The sequence below is a fragment of the Triticum urartu genome, chromosome 7A (genome assembly GCF_056163025.1).
Source record: "Triticum urartu cultivar PI428250 chromosome 7A, HENAU_Tu73, whole genome shotgun sequence".
NCBI classification, from domain to species: Eukaryota; Viridiplantae; Streptophyta; class Magnoliopsida; order Poales; family Poaceae; genus Triticum; species Triticum urartu.
Window position 1 is genome coordinate 6355134 of NC_141879.1, and position 21839 is coordinate 6376972.

General features: G+C 43.2%; 1 long non-coding RNA gene and 1 pseudogene across 1 annotated transcript; one reads left to right on the forward strand and one right to left on the reverse strand.

Annotated features, from left to right (window-relative positions):
* Positions 1-21839, reverse strand: part of LOC147956773 (uncharacterized) — a 215713-nt pseudogene that overhangs the window by 45929 nt on the left and 147945 nt on the right.
* Positions 9009-10058, forward strand: LOC147956775 (uncharacterized). Its single transcript, XR_015610002.1, has 3 exons — positions 9009-9219; positions 9328-9385; positions 9473-10058. It is a non-coding gene; the product is annotated as an uncharacterized LOC147956775 (long non-coding RNA).

The window sequence follows — 21839 nt, forward strand, 5'->3', positions numbered from 1 at the left end:
TTCCTATATAAGTTTGTTTTAGAGATTTCAATATGGACTACATACCAAGAAAAATGAGTATATCTACACTCTAAAATACGTCTATATACATCCCTATGTAGTCCATATTGAAATATCTAAACAGACTTATATTTAGGAATGGAAGGAGTACACTTTGGATGTGTACATAGCCAAAAATTCAGAAAACTTTCATTGGTAATATTGAACTTTATGAGTTCCAGACTTTTTATGGTCAAATATTTTTTTCATGCATCAAGCTTGAAACTATCGGTACGGACACCATAAAGGGTCAGCTTATAGAGGTTATTGAGATCTTTCATCCAATGTAGGGGTCTTTCCATCTTGCCAGACAGCTCCATACCACTGATGTATCTTGAAGGAGCGGACATGGTGTCCATTGAGTTGATAAAATCAGAGCCGCCTCATTGATCGCAAGAGTCCGTAGAACACAGCTTACATTGAGCTTGAAGGTCTTACCACCCTCCCTTATATTGAGCTTGTAAATGGCAAGCTTTCTTAGCCTGATCAGCTGACAAAGGCTCGCTACCGATCTCAATTCCCGATAGAATAAAAAGTTCTTTCATCGGCTCCCTGTTCTTCTCATGTGGCAACTTCTTTGCGTTTTGTTTCCTCCAAGCATGCTACAGAGCCATTTGAGCTATCCAAAAGCTTTGGGAAGCACCACCAACATCTGTCCGAACTACCCGTTTTAATTTTTGGAAGGGGATATACTAAGGCAAACAACCCGAAAAAATTACCCAAATTCTTCCCGGTGCACGCGCACTATACCTGGCCATACCTCGGGCCGGGCCGGGCTTCGGGCCGGGCCTAGCCAAGCCCGACGCAAAAAACCCAGGCCCGGCCGTCGGGCCTGTTTTTTGGGCCTGAGCCCGGCCCGAACACATAAAAGCCCGTCGGGCTTCGGGCTGGCCCGGCCCGTCCTTCAGAAAAACGCGAAAACGATGGGCCCGGGCCCGGCCTGGCCCGGCGTTCGGGCTCAAAATCTAGGCCCAAGCCCAGCCCGGGAGCAGCGTCGGGCGGGCCGGGTCGGGCTTTTTCGGGCCGGGCCGGGCCGGCCGGGCCGGGCTGCCCATGGCCAGGTCTAACGCGCACCATCTGGACAAAACGGGCGGCCGGTCTTGCATGCTTGTATGTGTTAATTTTTCTGTCTTCTACCGCATGTGATTGTTAGCATTAAATGCGTTCACACTGATTACCTCATTCTGAAAAGAACAGATCCACGCACATTCATTTCGGAGTTTCAAATTTTAAAAAGTCATATCTTTTGAACCGCGCGTTGGAATTCAGATCCGTTTTCAGTGCTGGAATTCTTGCGACGAGATTTTTGAAACTAGATCCCGCATGGATATATTTCGACGAGTTTTTTTCGGTGCCAACTTTGGTGCTATATGGTGCAACTTTAGTACTGTATTGTGCAACTTTAGTACTACATCGTGCAACTTTTTCCAAAATCAATTTTTGGATCTCCATGATTCAACTTCCCATGAGATTGCAATCTGGCAACCATGACATCTTTGATGTGCAACTAGTCTACGGTCCTGACCAACTATCTAATAGTCGATGTGCAACCCTCCTTCATACTCGTGGATGTGTAATTTTTCACTGATGGCACACCCTACACCCACCTCCCCCTGCAAGTGATATGTGCAACTTAGTCTATTGTTCAAGCCAACTGCCTATTAGTCAATGTGCAACCCATTGCCCTTCCTATTTGTGGACATGATTTTCAGTTGGCGGGGGCGACAAACAGAGTTGCACATAGTCTGCTAAGTAGTTGGCCATAGCAACATATAAAGTTGCACATCTCACAGGCAGAGACAATTGAATGGTGAAAAATTGGCATTCATGAGGGTATTGAAAAGTTGCATATAAACAGAGTGCTAAAGTTCCAAATCTCACTAGCAGGGGTGGTTTGGGCCAGGTGCTAGCAGGGAAACTACACATCCATGGGGGTACGAGAGAAAGTTGCACATCACTGTTAGACAGTTGGCCGTGACAGTATCCGAAGTTGCACATCCACTGTTAGGTCGTCGGCCCATACAGCAAATAGTGAAGCACATCCACGGGCGGGGGGAAGTTGCACACAACTACTATGCAGTTGGCCTGGGCAACAGACGAAGTTGCACATCTCACTAGAAGGAGGTAGTTTGGGGGTGGAGGTACCATATTTGAAAACTGCACGTATGCGGTGTAGGAGAAAAGTTGCACATCCCTGTCAGCAAGTTGCACATCGTGGCTAGGCAATTGCACAAAACGGAGAGAAAATTGCACAAAAAAAATTCGTCAAAACATAGTCATATGGGATCTACTTTCGAAGAGAACGTCACCAGGATTCCTACCGTGAAAACGGATCTTAATTTCGATGCTAGGTTTAAAAGTTATGACTTTTTTTCTAAAACGAAATTGAAAAGCAAACTAGATGGTCAATTTCCTTTTGTGGACAAGGGGACCAGGTGATTTCTTTTTCACCTGCCGCTCTGAAGCTCTATCTAAAAACAAATAATTGCTATTTATAGATTAGGGGATCAAAACTTTCTGTTTTAGGCCGGCCACTCGCAACGAGTAGCGAGCAGCCGGCCGCTCGCTAGACCGAGCCAAAAAATTATTGGGTCATGGCAATGCCTAGTGACTCAGTCGTGCCAAGATACAGGGCAATTCTTTCACCTCCATTGCATACAACCAACACTCCCAAACCAGGGTTTCTAAGTTTTTTCATTTCTTTTGCTTTTTTCATTTGGTTTCATTTTTTTTAACCGGTTCTCTTCAGTTTTTCTTTTTTATTGACTTTGCGTTGGTTTTCTTTGTTCTCTTACTGGTTTTTTGATTTTCTTTCTTTGTTATACTTTGGTTTTCTTTTGTTTCTTTTTTGGTTTCTTTGCTTTTTTTTTGCTTTTCTTTTTGTTTCTTTATGAGTGTTTATCCGTTTGCTTTTTTTTCAACACATGTCTACTTTTTTCTCGGTACACAATGTACATCTTAAAAGCATAGGTGGATTTCTTTTGTGATATCTGATACGTCTCCAACGTATCTATAATTTTTGATTGCTCCATGATATATTATCTACTGTTTTAGGAAATATTGGGCTTAATTATCCACTTTTATATTATGTTTAGGACTAACCTATTAACCGGAGGCCCAGCCCAGATTTGTTGTTTTATGCCTATTTCAGTGTTTCGAAGAAAAGGAATATCAGACGGAGACGAAACGGAACGAAATCAATTTGAGAAGTTATTTTTGGAAGGAAAGCAACCCAGGGAACTTGGAGTGCATGTCAGGGGAGATACGGGCAGCCCACGAGGGTGGGGTGCGCGCCCCCCTGCCTCATGGGGCCCCCGTGGCTCCTCCGACGTACTTCCGGCTCCCATATATATCCACGTACCCTAAAACTTCCAGAACTGAAGATAGATCGGGAGTTCCGCCGCGGCAAGCCTCTGTAGCCACCAAAAACCTCTCAGGACCCTGTTCCGGCACCTTGTCGGAGGGGGGGGGGAACCCTCACCGGTGGCCATCTTCATCATCCCGGTGCTCTCCATGACGAGGAGGGAGTAGTTCACCCTCGGGGCTGAGGGTATGTACCAGTAGCTATGTGTTTGATCTCTCTCTCTCGTGTTCTTGATTTGGCACGATCTTGATGTATCGCGAGCTTTGCTATTATAGTTGGATCTTATGTTTCTTCTCCCCCTCTTCTCTCTTGTAATGGATTGAGTTTTCCCCTTGAAGTAATCTTATCAGATTGAGTCTTTAAAGATTTGAGAACACTTGATGTATGTCTTGCCGTGCGTATCTATGGTGGCAATGGGATACCACGTGATCCACTTGATGTATGTTTTGGTGATCAACTTGCGGGTTCCGCCCATGAACCTATGCATAGGGGTTGGCACACGTTTTCGTCGTGATTCTCCGGTAGAAACTTTGGGGCACTCTTTGAGGTTCTATGTGTTGGTTTGAGTAGATGAATTGAGATTGTGTGATGCATACCGTATAATCATGCCCACGGATACTTGAGGTGACATTGGAGTATCTAGGTGACATTAGGGTTTTGGTTGATTTGTGCCTTAAGGTGTTATTCTAGTACGAACTCTAGGGCTGTTTGTGACACTTATAGGAATAGCCCAATGGATTGATTGGAAAGAATAACTTTGAGGTGGTTTCGTACCCTACCATAATCTCTTCGTTTGTTCTCCGCTATTAGTGACTTTGGAGTGACTCTTTGTTGCATGTTGAGGGATAGTTATATGATCCAATTATGTTATTATTGTTGAGAGGACTTGCACTAGTGAAAGTATGAACCCTAGGCCTTGTTTCCTAGCATTGCAATACCGTTTACGCTCACTTTTACCACTTGCTACCTTGCTGTTTTTATATTTTCAGTTTACAAAAGCCTATATCTACCATCCATATTGCACTTGTATCACCATCTCTTCGCCGAACTAGTGCACATATACAATTTACCATTGTATTGGGTGTGTTGGGGACACAAGAGACTCTTTGTTATTTGGTTGCAGGGTTGCTTGAGAGACACCATCTTCATCCTACGCCTCCCGCGGATTGATAAACCTTAGGTCATCCACTTGAGGGAAATTTGCTACTGTCCTACAAACCTCTGCACTTGGAGGCCCAACAACGTCTACAAGAAGAAGGTTGCGTAGTAGACATCAAGCTCCTTTCTGGCGCCGTTGCCGGGGAGGCTAGGTAAGTGAAGGTATATCTTTAGATCTTGCAATTGAATCTTTTTGTTTCTTGTTTTAGCACTAGTCTAGTTTATAAAAGAAAATTACAAAAAAAATGGAATTGATTTTGTCTCACACGCTTCACCTTTTTAATATCTTTCGTGAGTATCATGGAAAGGATAATTGTGCTCAAGTGCTAGAGGAAGAGATCTCTAAAATGTTTGGCACTAAATATTTGAATGATGAGCATGATTGCAATGTTGTTAGTACGAATTCTTTGAATATCCATGATGCTAATGATGATTGCACTAGTTATGATGAAAATGTCTCCTATAAACATGTCAATTTTTGTGGAGTAGATTGGGTTTGTAAGTACGCACCAAATAGGGAAGATAGATATTGCAAGAGGCATAAGTACTTAGAAACCAAATTGTTGCAAGAAGAGCTAGATGAATGTGCTGAAAATTTATCTTTTCTTAGCCCTACATGTGAACTTTGCAATGAACGCGATCATTTTAGTACCCAATACAAATTGTTTCATGAGCATATCGTGTCGAAAAATTGTGATGACTTGATTTCCCTTGCACATCATAATGAACTTAGTTTGCTCTTGGGTTATGAAGAACTGAAACATAGAATTAAGGATATTCCAAATTTGCCCTTAATAAAGTTCTTCATTTTGATATAGAGAAAATTTATATGTATTGTGCGGTGAATTGCATTGAAAATCCTTATATTGCCAACTACATAAAGAAAAGAAAACAAATAGAGGATGAAGAGAATGCTAATGAAAGGGAAGAGACTTCCCAATATCCTCCTATTATTTCTTATGATGAATCAGGTAACGAAGAGGAGTCTTCTATTCAACCAATCTCATTAATAAGGAGCTCCAAAAAGAGGATTGAACCCACACATGATGTGGTAAAGAAGAAGAAAAGAAAAAGGAAGAGAGGTAAAAAGGTATCTATCCCAAATAAAGTTGCTCCTATTATTGCTTTGCCTCATGAAAATGAAGATGATACACTTGATGATGATCTTGTTATGCCTATTGCTTGTTGTGATGATTATGATTGGGAAGATAATGATACTCCTTATGATCTTGAAAATCTTTTTGGCACCTGCTTGGAAGAATACGATAATAATGTTTGCTATACTATTGGTGCTATCCATACTATTAATGATGAGAGTGATTATGCTTATGATATGAAAAGGCCCAAGCTTGGGGAAGCTATGTTTGATGAGGATGACATATTTGAAAATATATTTGCTGCAGTTAATGTTTGTCCCAAGCTTGGTGAAGCTATGTTTAATAATGATGATATTTTTAGCCTCTCAAGTTTTGATATGCAAAGTAGTTATGATGATAACATGCCTTTCACCTATGATGATTATATGTATAAAAGTGGGTTTGGAAGAGTGTCAACTTTAGGAAGTAGTGATCCCACAATATTGGAGGATGTTGAATCTTATAATATTTATGAAAGTGGATTTGGAGAGGTCATGACTTTATTTAGTGATGTATCCACTATTTTGGAAGAGGTTTCAATCGATTATGATGAGAACAAAGTTGCTACTTATGATGATTATTGTGATAAAACTTATGCTATAAAGAGTAGTGATGATTATATTTATGAAACTTGTCATGATTATGAGTACCCTTTCTCTGAACATTACTCTTTTAATGTGGAAACAATTCATAGTATTCAAGTCTCTTATGATACTCCCACTATTCCTAATGAGAAGAATTTTGCTTATGTGGAGAGTAGTAAATTTTCTATGCTTGTAGATCATGAAAAGAATGATTTAGGTGGTGGTTATATTGTTGAATTCATTCATGATGCTACTGAAAATTATTATGAGGGAGGAACATATGCTTGTGGGAATTGCAATAATATCAAGTTTCCTCTCTATGTGCTTAAAGTTTTGAAGTTATGCTTGTTTTACCTTCCTATGCAAGTTGATTCTTGTTCCCATAAGTTGTTTGCTCACAAAATCCCTATGCATAGGAAGTGGGTTAGACTTAAATGTGCTAGTTATATTCTTCATGATGCTCTCTTTATGTTTCAATTCTTATCTTTTATGTGAGCATCATTAAAATCATCGTGCCTAGCTAGGTGCGTTAAACGATAGCGCTTGTTGGGAGGCAACCCAATTTTTAGTTTCTTGATTTTTGGTTCTGTTTAGGAATAAATAATCCATCTAGCTTCTGTTTAGATGTAGTTTTGTGTTTTAATTAATGTTTGTCCAAGTAGAACCTTTGGGAAGACTTGGGTGAAGTATTTATGATCATGCTGTAAAAAACAGAAACTTTAGCGCTCACGAGATTAGCTAGAACTTTTTACTGGAGAGTGCTATTTAGTTGATTCTTTTTGTAGATCATTTCTAAACAAATTCCTCAGGTCCACCAATTTATTTTAGAATTTTTGGAGTTCCAGAAGTTTGCGTTAGTTACAGATTACTACAGACTGTTCTGTTTTTGACAGATTCTGTTTTCATTGTGTTGCTTGCTTATTTTGATGAATCTATGGCTAGTAAAATAGTTTATAAATCATAGAGAAGTTGGAATATAGTAGGTTTAACACCAATATAAATAAAGAATGAGTTCATTAGAGTACCTTGAAGTGGTGTTTTGTTTTCTTTCTCTAACGGAGCTTACGAGTTTTCTGTTAAGTTTTGTGTTGTGAAGTTTTCAAGTTTTGGGTAATGATTCGATGGACTATGGAATAAGGAGTGGCAAGAGCCTAATCTTGGGGATGCCCAAGGCACTCCAAGGTAATATTCAAGGATAACCAAGCGTCTAAGCTTGGGGATGCCCCGGGAAGGCATCCCCTCTTTCGTCTTCGTTCATCGGTAACTTTACTTGGAGCTATATTTTTATTCACCACATGATATGTGTTTTGCTTGGAGCGTCATTTTATTTTCTTTAGCTTTGCTTGCTGTTTGAATAAAATACCAAGATCTGAAATTCTTAAATGGGAGAGTCTTCACATAGTTGCATAATTATTCGACTACTCATTGATCTTCACCTATATCTTTCGGAGTAATTTGTTGTTTGCTCTAGTGCTTCACTTATATCTTTTAGAGCATGGTGGTAGTTTTATTTTGAAGAAATAAATGAACTCTCATGCTTCACTTATATTATTTTGAGAGTCTTAAATAGCATGGTAATGTGCTTAAAATCCTAATATGCTAAGCATGCAAGATTTGTACGAATTCTTATGAGTGTGTTGAATACTAAGAGAAGTTTGATGCTTGATAATTGTTTTGAGATATGAAGATGGTGATATTAGAGTCATGCTAGTTGAGTAGTTGTGAATTTGAGAAATACTTGTGTTAAAGTTTGTGATTCTCGTAGCATGCACGTATGGTGAACCGTTATGTGATGAAGTCGGAGCATGATTTATTTATTGATTGTCTTCCTTATGAGTGGCGGTCAGGGACGAGCGATGGTCTTTTCCTACCAATCTATCCCCCTAGGAGCATGCGCTTAATACTTAGCTTTGATAACTTCTAGATTTTTGCAATAAGTATATGAGTTCTTTATGACTAATGTTGAGTCCATGGATTATACGCACTTTTCCCATCCTTCCACCATTGCTAGCCTTTCTAATACCGCGCACTTCTCGTCGGTATCATACACCCACCATATACCTTCCTCAAAACAGCCACCATACCTACCTATCATGGCATTTCCATAGCCATTCCGAGATATATTGCCATGCAACTTTCCACCGTTCCGTTTATTATGACACGCTCCATCATTGTCATATTGCTAGCATGATCGTGTAGTGGACACCGTATTTGTGGCAAAGCCACCATTCATAATTCTTTCATACATGTCACTCATGAATCATTGCATATCCCGGTACACTGCCGGAGGCATTCATATAGAGTCATATTTGTTCTAAGTATCGAGTTGTAATTGTTGAGTTGTAAGAAAAATAAAAGTGTGATAACACTAGTAGAAAACAGGGCTATGGTCCTGGCCGACTCAGCCCATTAGTCCCGGTTCAGTGTAGAACCGGGACCAATGTGGGCATTGGTCCCGGTTCGTGAGCCCAGGGGGCCGGCCGGGCCACGTGGGCCATTGGTCCCGGTTCGTCTGGACCTTTTTGTCCCGGTTGGTGGGACGAACCGGGACCAATGGGCCTCGCTCCTGGCCCACCACCATTGGTCCCGGTTGGTGGCTTGAACCGGGACCAAAGGCTTCCCTTTAGTCCCGGTTCATGTCATCAACCGGGACCAATGAGGTGCCTATATATACCCCCTCGCGGAAGAGCAGAGCACAGTGCTTTGTTTTTTCTGGCCGAGGGGGAGAGGGCTTTGTGGTGCTCTAGCTCACCTCCTATGCACATGAGGTGTTCGACGGAATGCCCGAGCCACACTACTTAAGCTTTCTCCTCTCGAAGCTCGACCTCCAAGCTCCATTTTCCTCGAGATTTGTCTAGATTTAGCGGTCCGTCACGCCCCGTCCCCGTCTTCACCGCCGTCGATCACCCGCGCCGATCTCATCACCGACACCACCGTGGTGAGCCTCTTGTTCTTATCTTCTTTCTGAAAGGAAAAATATTCTTACTTGTATGTTTAGATAGATACTTGTATCATTTTCTTACATTTATTATTGCATCTTATATAGTGCGATGGTTTTGGTATCCGCCCCCATCGGCCCTCGTCCTGTCTATGATTCGGATTTGGTATGTATATTATCTTTATAACTATTGGTTCATTTATTGTTTATGAAAATTATGCCGACCAACGTGACATAGATTTTATTTATCTAGGATGTATGTGAATCGGAAATGCCAACCGACCCTATTGTCGAGAGGTTAAATTTAGTTGAAGAAGAAAACAATTTGTTGAAGGAAAAAATAAAAAAATTGAGGAGGAGAAGATGATATTGGAGTTGCATGTTGCGGATGTCGTCGATGATCACAAGATCAAGATGGATGCAATGCGCTTGAAGATTAGAAAGATTAGAAAATATGCCATTCATACCGAGGCTTGGTATCATTATGCCGTTGGATCAATTGTTACCTTGGTTGCGATTATGATCGCATTTGTTTTCGCATTGAAATGTTTTACATAGTTTCAATGTATGGTTTAATTAATTAGATGCTCTGGAGAGCTATATGTTGTTAGATGAGAACTATGTATGCACTTTGGTTTTAATGTGATGATGAACTTCTATTAATTTGGACACTTAATTATATATAATGCACGCAGATGAACCGGCAATGGATGTACGGTGACAGACACACCCGTGAGTACATTAAGGGCGTGCATGAGTTTCTCGATGCGGCTGAGGCAAACAAGCAGAATGGTTTTATGTGTTGTCCATGCACTGAATGTGGGAATACGAGGTCTTACTCTAACCGGAAAATCCTTCACTCCCACCTGCTTTACAAGGGTTTCATGCCACACTATAATGTTTGGACGAGGCACGGAGAAATAGGGGTTATGATGGAAGACGGCGAAGAAGAAGAGTACGATGACAACTATGTGCCCCCTGAATACGGTGATGCTGCAACGGGGGGAGCTGGTGAAGATCAAGAGGAACCAGACGATGTGCCCAATGATGCTGCCATGGGTGAAGCTGCTGAAGATCAAGAGGAACCAGACGATGTGCCCGATGATGATGATCTCCGCCGGGTCATTGTCGATGCAAGGACGCAATGCATTAGTCAAAAGGAGAAGCTGAAGTTCGATCGCATGTTAGAGGATCACAAAAAAGGGTTATACCCCAATTGCGAAGATGGCAACACAAAGCTCGGTACCGTACTAGAATTGCTGCAGTGGAAGGCAGAGAATGCTGTGGCTGACAAAGGATTTGAGAAGCTACTGAAAATATTGAAGAAGAAGCTTCCAAAGGATAACGAATTGCCCGACAGTACATATGCAGCAAAGAAGGTCGTATGCCCTCTAGGATTGGAGGTGGAGAAGATACATGCATGCCCTAATGACTGCATCCTCTACCGCGGTGCATACAAGGATCTGAACGCATGCCCGGTATGCGCTGCATTGCGGTATAAGATCAGACGAGATGACCCTGGTGATGTTGACGGCGAGCCCCCCAGGAAGAGGGTTCTTGCGAAGGTGAGGTGGTATGCTCCTATAATACCACGGTTGAAACGTCTGTTCAGAAACGAAGAGCATGCCAAGTTGATGCGATGGCACAGTGAGAACCGAAAGAAAGATGGGAAGTTGAGAGCACCCGCTGACGGGTCGCAGTGGAGAAAAATCGAGAGAAAGTACTGGGATGAGTTTGCAAAGGACCCAAGGAATGTATGGTTTGCTTTAAGTGCGGATGGCATTAATCCTTTCGGGGAGCAGAGCAGCAATCATAGCACCTGGCCCGTGACTCTATGCATGTATAACCTTCCTCCTTGGATGTGCATGAAGCGGAAGTTCATTATGATGCCAGTTCTCATCCAAGGTCCTAAGCAACCCGGCAACGAAATTGATGTGTACCTAAGGCCATTAGTTGAAGAACTTTTACAGCTGTGGAATGGAAACGGTGTACGTACGTGGGATGAGCACAGACAGGAGGAATTTAACCTTAAGGCGTTGCTGTTCGTGACCATCAACGATTGGCCCGCTCTCAGTAACCTTTCAGGACAAACAAACAAAGGATACCACGCATGCACGCACTGTTTAGATGACACTGAAAGTATATACCTGGACAAATGCAGGAAGAATGTGTACCTGGGCCATCGTCGATTTCTTCCGACCAACCATCAATGTCGAAAGAAAGGCAAGCATTTCAAAGGCGAGGCAGATCACCGGAAGAAGCCCGCCATGCGCACCGGTGATCACGTGCTTGCTATGGTCAATGATTTACACTACGTAATCTTTGGAAAGGGTCCCGGTGGACTAGCTGTTCCGAATGACGCTGAGGGACACGCACCCATGTGGAAGAAGAAATCTATATTTTGGGACCTACCCTACTTGAAAGACCTAGAGGTCCGCTCCTCAATCGACGTGATGCACGTGACGAAGAACCTTTGCGTGAACCTGCTAGGCTTCTTGGGCGTGTATGGGAAGACAAAAGATACACCTGAGGCACGAGAGGACCTGCAATGTTTGCACGAAAAAGACGGCATGCCTCCGAAGCAGTATAAAGGTCTTGCCAGCTACGCTCTTACGAAAGAAGAGAAAGAAATCTTCTTTGAATGCCTGCTCAGTATGAAGGTCACGACTGGCTTCTCGTCAAATATAAAGGGAATAATAAATATGCCAGAGAAAAAGTTTCAGAACCTAAAGTCTCATGACTGCCACGTGATTATGACGCAACTGCTTCCGGTTGCATTGAGGGGGCTTCTACCGGAAAACGTCCGATTAGCCATTGTGAAGCTATGTGCATTCCTCAATGCAATCTCTCAGAAGGTGATCAATCCAGAAATTGTACCAAGGCTAAGGAGTGATGTGGCGCAATGTCTTGTCAGTTTTGAGCTGGTGTTCCCACCATCCTTCTTCAATATCATGACGCACGTCCTAGTTCATCTAGTCGACGAGATTGTCATCCTAGGGCCCGTATTTCTACACAATATGTTCCCCTTTGAGAGGATCATGGGAGTCCTAAAGAAATATGTCCGTAACCGCGCTAGGCCAGAAGGAAGCATCTCCATGGGCCATCAAACAGAGGATGTTATCGGGTTTTGTGTTGACTTCATTCCTGGCCTTAACAAGATAGGTCTCCCTAAATCGCGGTATGAGGGGACACTGACTGGAAAAGGCACTCTTGGAAGAGACTCAATAATATACAGGGACGGATATTCTTGGTCTCAAGCACACTACACAGTTCTACAGAACTCTACCTTGGTGACCCCGTATGTCGATGAACACAAGAACAGTCTGCGCTCCAAACACCCGGAGCAGTGCGACGACTGGATTACATGTGAACACATCACGACTTTCAGCAGTTGGTTGGAAACACGTCTCAGAGGTGACAACACTGTTTGTGATGAGTTGTACGTGTTGTCCAGGGGACCATCTTTGACTGTATTGACTTACAAAGGATACGAGATAAATGGGAATACATTTTACACGATCGCCCAAGATCAAAAGAGCACCAACCAAAACAGCGGTGTCCGCTTTTATGCAGCAACCGAGAGCAGAAAGGACACATATTATGGTTACATAGTGGACATATGGGAACTTGACTACGGACCTGATTTTAAGGTCCCTTTGTTTAAGTGCAAATGGGTCAATCTGTTAGGCGGCGGGGTACAGGTAGACCCACAGTACGGAATGACAACAGTGGATCTGAAAAATCTTGGGTACACTGACGAACCGTTCGTCCTAGCCAATGATGTGGCACAGGTTATCTATGTGAAGGACATGTCTACCAAACCGAGAAAAAGAAAAGATAAGGAAGCGAATACATCATACGATGAGCCAAAGCGCCACATAGTTCTTTCAGGAAAAAGGGACATCCTGGGAGTGGACGGCAAGACAGACATGTCTGAAGATTATGAAAAGTTTCATGAAATTCCTCCCTTCAATGTCAAGGCTGACCCAAGCATCCTGATAAACAATGAAGATTATCCATGGTTACGGCGCAATAAGCAAATGACACAAGCAAAGAAAAAGTGAAGACTTTCTCCCGCAATAAGCAAATGCTATGTGGGTGAAATTATCATACCATCCCAACTTTGATGTCTTATGGTTCGAAACTTTGATACTCCGAAAGTGATTGTCCATTTTGTACACGAAGTGCATCAAGTTTTTGTCGTAACCCTCTACTTTTTGGAACATGCTATGTGGGTGAAATGAATTAATAGCAAACAGAATGAACTACCAAACTTTTATGAAAATAAAAACAATCAATTAAAATATTATGTTATGATCAACTAAAATAAAACTATAATATTCTTCAATAGCAAAAAGAATATATTTTTTGTGACCTAAAATCAAACTATAAGTATTTAATTGTAAGTATAAATAAAAAATAAATAGCAAAGAAGAAAAAAAATTCTATTTTTATAGTAAAGTTATTCATAAACTAGTGATTCACACAAATTTTTAAAAATTCAAATTTAAACTATTCAAAATTTAAAACTAATGGCACTAACAGAAAGTTTATAATTTTTGTGACCTAAAAGCAAAAAGAAATCACTAAAAAACTGTAAGTATTTAGTTTTAAGTAGAAATAAAAAAATAAAAAACCAAAAAATGTAGAAATAAAAAATAAAAAACCAAAAAAAAAATGCCACCTACTGGGCAAAGAATAAAAGTATTTAAAATCAAACTATAAGTATTTAATTGTAAGTATAAATAAAAAATAAATAGCAAAGAAGAAAAAAAATTCTATTTTTATAGTAAAGTTATTCATAAACTAGTGATTCACACAAATTTTTAAAAATTCAAATTTAAACTATTCAAAATTTAAAACTAATGGCACTAACAGAAAGTTTATAATTTTTGTGACCTAAAAGCAAAAAGAAATCACGAAAAAACTGTAAGTATTTAGTTTTAAGTAGAAATAAAAAAAATAAAAAACCAAAAAATGTAGAAATAATAAAGAAAAAACCAAAAAAAATGCCACCTACTGGGCCTCCACGGCCTGAATACGACTAGAAACCCTACATGGGCCAGGATTCAGGCCCGAAGAGGCCCAATAGGCCCACAGGCAGTAGCAAGTTTAGGCCCGAAAGCCTGCATTAGAGAGGAGCTCGAATGGGGAGGCACAGCAGGGATTATAAACCAGTGCCGGCGCCCTTCAGCTAGCGATGTGGGACTAAACTTTTGGGCGCTGGCAGCACAAGGGCATTGGTCCCGGTTGGTGGCACCAACCGGGACTAAAGGGGGCATTGGTCACGGTTCGTGGCACCAACCGTGACCAATGCCCCCCTTTAGTCCCGGTTGGTGCCACCAACCGGGACCAAAGGCCGCCGCTTCCCACCCTTTGGGCTGCCGAAAATTGGCCTTTGGTCCCGGTTGGTGGCACCAACCGGGACTAAAGGGTGCATTAGTCCCGGGTCGTAGGACCAACTGGGACCAATGCTTTTGGTATATAAGCTGGACTTGTGAAAATTTTACAACTTCACCATCAGTTCGTGCCCGACGCCCCAGCGCTGCTCCTCGTCGCCGTCGCCATCATCGCCCCTGCCTCCGACGCCGTCGCCGCGCCGCCCCTACCCCCGACGCCGTCGCCGTGCCGCCCCTACCTCCGACGCCGTCGCCGCGCTGCCCCTGCCTCCGGTGCCGTCGTCGCGCCGCCCCTGCCGCCGACCACGTCGTCGCCGCGCCGGCCCCTGCCCCGCGCCCTAGCCCCTTCCCGCGGCCCGCCCTCGCCCGCCGACGCCGTCGCCATCATCGCCCCTGCCTCCCCCGCCGTCGCCATCGCCAGAGCCCCCACTGTGAGCCGCCGCGCCCATCCGGCTCAAAGCATGTTTTTTATTAGATTAATTTCTTATTAGATTTATTACATTAATGTTTTTGTTCACAACATGTTTTTGTTCATATATGTATTTTTTTGTTCATTTGTGTATTAATGTTTTTGTTGCATATATGTAATTTTTTTCAATGTATATATGTATGTGGTAGCTATATATGCATGATGAGGGGGGTGGGGGTCGATATACCCCCTCCCCGATAATTTCAACATGAGCGGAGAGGTCGATATAGCCCCTCCCCGACAACATGAGAGAGGGATGAGGGGTCGAGAGAACTAAATAAGATGATGATGTTTATGATGTTTTTTTCGTGTTGATGATATGATGATGTTGATGATGTTTTTTTCTGTTGATGATATGATGATGTTTTTTTTCTGTTGATGATATATATGATGATGTTTTTTTTTCATATACGCATTTTTTCATATATATGATGATGTTAGTGGAGAGGAAAAAGTAAAATAAGGAAAGGGAAAATAAGTAGAGAAAGAAGGAGAAGAAGAAGGAGAAGACGAGGAGAGGAAGAAAAGGAAGAGGAGAAGAAGAAAGGAATAGAGGAGAAGAAGAGAAAATTAGAATATATATTCTATTTTCTCTTTTCTCCTCTATTCCTTTCTTCTTCTCTTTTTTTTCTTCTTTTTTTTCTTCGACACATGGGGGGGTCGAGAACGTCGGACATTCATGAGAGAGGCGAGGAAGAAGGGGAAGAAGAGGGAGAAGAAGAGGAGAGGAAGAATAGGAAGTCTTCTCCTCTATTCTTTCTTTTCTTCTTTTTTCTTCTTCTTCTTCCTCTTTATTTTATCGGGAACGAGGGTCGTCGAGAGGTCGAGGAGCGGTAGAGGAGAAACCCTAAATAGAAAGTATCGTCGGTGTGAGATACATGTTCCGTCGGTGTCAGACACTACACCCACATCCCACAAGTGGCGCGGGCTTCGACGCCCACGTCACTTGTGGGACGTAGCTGTAGTGTCCGACACCGAAGGCCACATGTATCTCACACCCACGATACTTGCTAGCTATTTAGGGTTTCCTCTACCGAAAAGAAGAGGAGAAATAAATAAGAAGAAGAAAAAAGAAGAAAAAGAAGAGGAGAAGAAGAAAGGAATAGTGGAGAAGAAGAGAAAATAGAATATGTTCTATTTTCTCTTTTCTCCACTATTCCTTTCTTCTTCTCCTCTTTTCTTCTTTTCTTCTTCTTCTTCTTCTTCTTCTTCTTCTTCTTATTCTTATTAGCCGGAAGTAGAGAGAGGTTTCCTAGTGTCAAAGTATTGAAGAAATCCATGCCTTCATCATTAGCCGGAAGTAACCAGGGCATGTTGGTACGAAGTTCTGCAAAGTTGTTTTGGAATGGAGTCCCGGATAGAATAATCCGCCTTTTGGTACGAATTCAGCAAAGGCCTTCCAAATAGCGATATTCGGAAGGCTCTTGCTGAACTTTGTACCAAAAAGCGAATTATCCTATCTGGGACTCCATTCCAGAACAACTTTGAAGAGCTTCGTACCATCATGCACATGTTACTTTCGCCTAATGATGAAGACATGGTTTTGTTGAATCCCTTGACACTAGGCAACCTCCCGACCCCTCGGCGATCCTATCGAACATGAGAGGAAGAAGAGGATAAAAAAAGAAGAGGAAGAAGAAAAATAAGAGGAGAAGAAAGAATAGAGGAGCTCTCCTCTATTCTTTCTTCTCCTCTTATTTTTCTTCTTCTTCCTCTTTTTTTTATCGGGAACGAGGGTCATCGAGGGACATAGATGTAGTGTCATCGTTGTCGATATATACCCCCTCCCGATAGCTTACTATGATTAGGTAGCTAGTTCTATGTTTGGCACTAATATATCCATCTGTCATGTTTGAATAATAATTGCCATGTTGTAAATATTTGTAGAAACTATGGACACCGCCCTAGACGAAGCAACAAAAGAAGCGTTGTTGAGGGACATAATCCCAGAAGGAAGTGATGCCATCTCATTGTTTCTCAACGAAACCGATGGTCTGGAAGGAGAGGGTGAACAAGCTGGCTACGGTGACCTAATGCCGGTGCAAGAAGAAGAACATGAGGACGGCTCCGGTGACCCAATGCCGGTGCAAGAAGGAGACCGTGATGACGGCTCCGGTGACCGAACCGAGTCCGGCCAGGTATATATATTAGTTAAGCCTATGCTGACTAGCTGATTGATGCATTCATTGTTTGGGTATGTACACATATTAATTAAGTCTTTGTTCTTTTTTCTAGCCCTCCGAATCGAGCACAACTTCGGTAAAGAGACGAGGCCCGAAGAAAAAGTTGAGCTCGGATGAAAAGTTTGAGATCATAGCAATCGCGCCCGACGGCAAACCTATTGAACCCCTCCGGACAAAGAGCGCATTTGTTGCTCAGTGCGGGGTTCTGGTTAGGGAGAAGATCCCGATAAGCATCCAGCAATGGTTTAAGCCGGCTACAGAAGACCCTGAGGTGTCTTATGTCAATGATATGCAGAAAAATGATCTTTGGACTGAGCTGAAGTTAAATTTCACCCTACCGCCTGAGGATAATCCAGAGAACCCAGTTAAAGAGAAATTAATCAAGTCTTTTGCTCTGAAGAGGATGGCAGAACTATTCAGGAGGTGGAAGAAAGAGTTGAATAAGTTTGTCAAAAATAATGAGACACCAGAATTCAAGGGCAGATATGAGAAGATCAGAGATCACTGGCCCGCATTTGTGGCCTACAAGACATCAGAAAAGAGTAAGAAGATGTCGGCGACAAACAAGCAAAATGCTGCGAAGAAGAAGCTTCACCATCGCACGGGGTCAGGTGGCTACCTCGTAGCCCGGCCTAAGTGGTCCAAGACTGAGAATGATCTGGTTCATAAAGGGATCGAACCAGAGACAATTAACTGGCCAGACCGTTGCCGGACATGGTTCTTCGGGGCTGGCGGAACACTGGACCCTGTAACAGGGAAGTGCATTTGGACGAACGATCAAATGGACATACCAGTCAGTAAGCTTAAGCAGTATATCGAAGCAGCGCAGGAAGGGACGTTCTTTCCAGACAGAGAGAACGACGAGCTCACAATGGCCCTCGGGAATCCTGAGCACCCTGGACGGACACGAGGCACACCAGGCTCCATTCCGTGGAAGGTTGGGTTTCCGGACGCAGGCGGTTACAAATCCCATGAGAGGAGGAAAAAAGTGCAGCAGACCCAAATGCAGGCGCTGCAAGTAAGGGTAGACGCGATAGAGGAACGAGAAGCAAATCGCAGCAAACGTACTGCCGAAGCCTCCCCCGAAGCTACCCCGCCATCTCAGCGCAGAAGCAGCGTGGCTTCCACCGAGCTGCTTCAGCCGGAGCATGCCTTGACAGCTCCTGCCAGCTATCCCGTGGATGCTATAACGGAGTCTCAAAATTGCCACCTTATGACGCAATGGATGAATTTGAAGGTCAAGGCGGCTGTTGGCTCTGTTTATCCTACTGAACCCGGCGCAACTTTTCACTGCCGGCCGATTCCAGAAGGATACGCTAGGGTGATGGTGGATGAGATAACGGAGGGATTTGAGGACCTCCAGCTTGACCACCCTACCGGTGAAGGGGAGACTCGGCTGGGGTCTGCTCTGAAGACTCCATGCCTATGGCGGAAGGAGCTCATCAACCTTCCGAACTGGACGCCACCGCCTCCTCCTCCGGCGAGTCAGGGCACTCCGCCTCCATCGCCTCCTCCTCCGGCAAGTGACGATCAGGGCCCTCGGCCGGCTCCTTCTCCGCCTGCGCCAACGCGCCCGAGCAGCCAGCCTCCTCCTTCTCCGCCTCGTCAGCAAGGGCGGAAGAGACCTGCCGCCGCTCCAGCTGCTCCGGCGCCTCGTAGTCCTTCTCCTCCGCCTCTTAAGTAAGTAAAGAAGACAACCGCTACGTCTGCTCGGTCGGCGTCTAGCAGTACAACCAGAGGCGGGAGGACATACAGATTCGGTCCTTCTCTGAAGACTCCAGAGAAGTTACCATACGAGAGGACCCAGGAGGAGAACGCCAAGATCGCGCGAGAAGAAGTGAAGAAATTCTTTGAAGGGGTGAAAGCAAAGAAACATCCACCTCCGGAGGAGAAGGTAGATCGGGTGAAAGTGAAGCGCACTCTGGCTGCCCTGACAAAACCACCGAAGTCTGATCCACCGAAAGGAAACTATGACCGCATTATTGGAAAGGAATTTGCCGAAGCGGAGCGGTCGGGAAGTACTGTCAGTGATCAAAGGCTGAAAGAACGACGATCTGGGAAACAAATTGCCCAGCTCGGCGAACAAGCGAAGCAATCGTGCCCCCCGCTCAAGGTGCCTAGCCACAACGTCGATAATGATCCGAGGATGGTACCCGGTTATAGCAATCTTGTAGATTACCTGCCCGACGAAGTACATTATGAACCCATGGAGGTGCAGATACAAAGATACGAGTACGGGAAGCCTCTCGTCAAAGATGAAAGATCTCTATCAACGATGATGCGAAGATTGCATGATTGGTACTTGAAAATCTGCAGAGACTCTGGGGGGAGGAGTACTTTGTATGTGAAAGTTAAAAAGGAGCATGACCTCGTTGGAATTGATCTGTTGCCTGTTCCATTTGAGGAGTTCTATCAGTTTTTCAATCAATTGGCCCTCGATAAAACAACGGTGGCCTGCTTCTGTCTGTAAGTAGTACTACTTCTATCATTAAGTTTCTCTATATAGCTTAGCTCTTTCATTGCATGTATTTATAATCATCCTCACTATATTATGCAGATTGAAGATCGCCGAATTGAAGAAAATACAAGTCGGTGATATTGGGTTCATTAACACATATCTCATAGATGCAACTCAGGTTAAACTTCATGCCGCAGCTACCGAGGCCAGCTTGCTACGATCCTTCCTAATAAATCAAAACAAAGATATAATACTCTTTCCTTACAACTTCAGGTGAGTGTTACTGTCTTGTGCGTATTCAGTAAGTTAAATCGATCATTATCCACCATATCAGCAACTTTGTTCATTTCCTGATATCAAGTAATTGTTTTCTTTATCCGGCAGGGTTTGGAGAAAATTCACCAAAACAGTTCCGGGACTGCCGAAGGAGCTGGAATTTAGACACCCGAAAGTAAGTACTATAGTAGCATGTTCCGCGCATCTCCTAGTGATTCAAGCGCTAGTTTCATCAATACCATTTAGCATTCTTGCTTATCAGTTTGATTGACCTCTATTTCTTGTAAAGTGGTTGTGGCAGGAACAAGGGAATGATTTCTATGGATACTACATCTGCGAGTCCATCCGCCACACGACCTATGAGCGGGGCGGGTACTCTAACGAACAATATGAAGTACGTAAATAACAACATTCACAATTTTATTTTATTACCATCATTTGTGTTGAGTTTCATTCATTTATATATATATGTATTGACCCCCTTCTTCAAATTAGATGTTTCGGAAGCGGGATGAACTCCTAGCACCAGCTCGCATGCGAGCAATTCAAGAGGAATTGGCGGCATTCTTTCTTGACCACGTGATCCCTGAAGACGGAGAATTCTATGTGGACCCTGAGTCTGTATGATTATATTTGTAAGAGATAATTATTGTATATATGTAGCCGGTAGTGTCAGATAGATATACGAGAACTTGTTGTTCGACCAATCTCTCGGAGAAGGAGAGGTGGTCGATATCACTTCTCTCTGTATATATGCATATATGTTCATGACGATCTTCTGTTTCCTTTGTTTGCTTACTAGCTAGCTAGCGTGTCTAGTCCTCTCTATATACGTATGTATAGTACGTAGCGTCGACCAAGCACGGACATAACAGAGGGCACTTCTCTTTATTAATTATAACTAGCTAACACAATATATGAAACACCTAAATTAACCCCCCAAAACCCCCAACCCCCCCCCCTTTCAAAAAAAAACAAAAACCCCAGCCACAGAAGTGCTGACGCGTGGATGCCTATTGGTCCCGGTTGGTGCCACCAACCGGGACCAAAGGGTCTCCTGACTGGGCTCTGCGCACTGCCCACATGGAGGGCCTTTAGTCCCGGTTCTGGATTGAACCGGGACTAAAGGGGGGAGGTATTAGTACCGACACTTTAGTCCCGGTTCCGGAACCGGGACTAAAGGCCCTTACGAACCGGGACTATAGGCCCTTTTTCTACCAGTGTGATCATCATTTTTTAGAGCATTGTCCCAAGTGAGGAAAGGATGATGGAGACTATGATTCCCGCATAAGTCGGGATGAGACTCCGGACAAAAAAAAAGAGGCCATAAAAAAGAGAAAAGGCCCAAATAAAAAAAATAAAAAAATAAAAAAATGAGAGAAAAAGAGAGAAGGGACAATGCTACTATCCTTTTACCACACTTGTGCTTCAAAGTAGCACCATGATCTTCATGATAGAGAGTCTCTCATTTTGTCCATTTCATATACTAGTAGGAATTTTTCATTATAAGAACTTGGCTTGTATATTCCAATGATGGGCTTCCTCAAAATGCCCTAGGTCTTCGTGAGCAAGCGAGTTGGATGCACACCCACTTAGTTTCTTTTGTTGAGCTTTCATATACTTATAGCTCTAGTGCATCCGTTGCATGGCAATCCCTACTCACTCACATTGATATCTATTGATGGGCATCTCCATAGCCCGTTGATACGCCTAGTTGGTGTGAGACTATCTTCCCCTCTTTTTGTCTTCTCCACAACCACCATTCTATTCCACATATAGTGCTATATCCATGGCTCACGCTCATGTATTGCGTGAAGATTGAAAAAGTTTTGAGA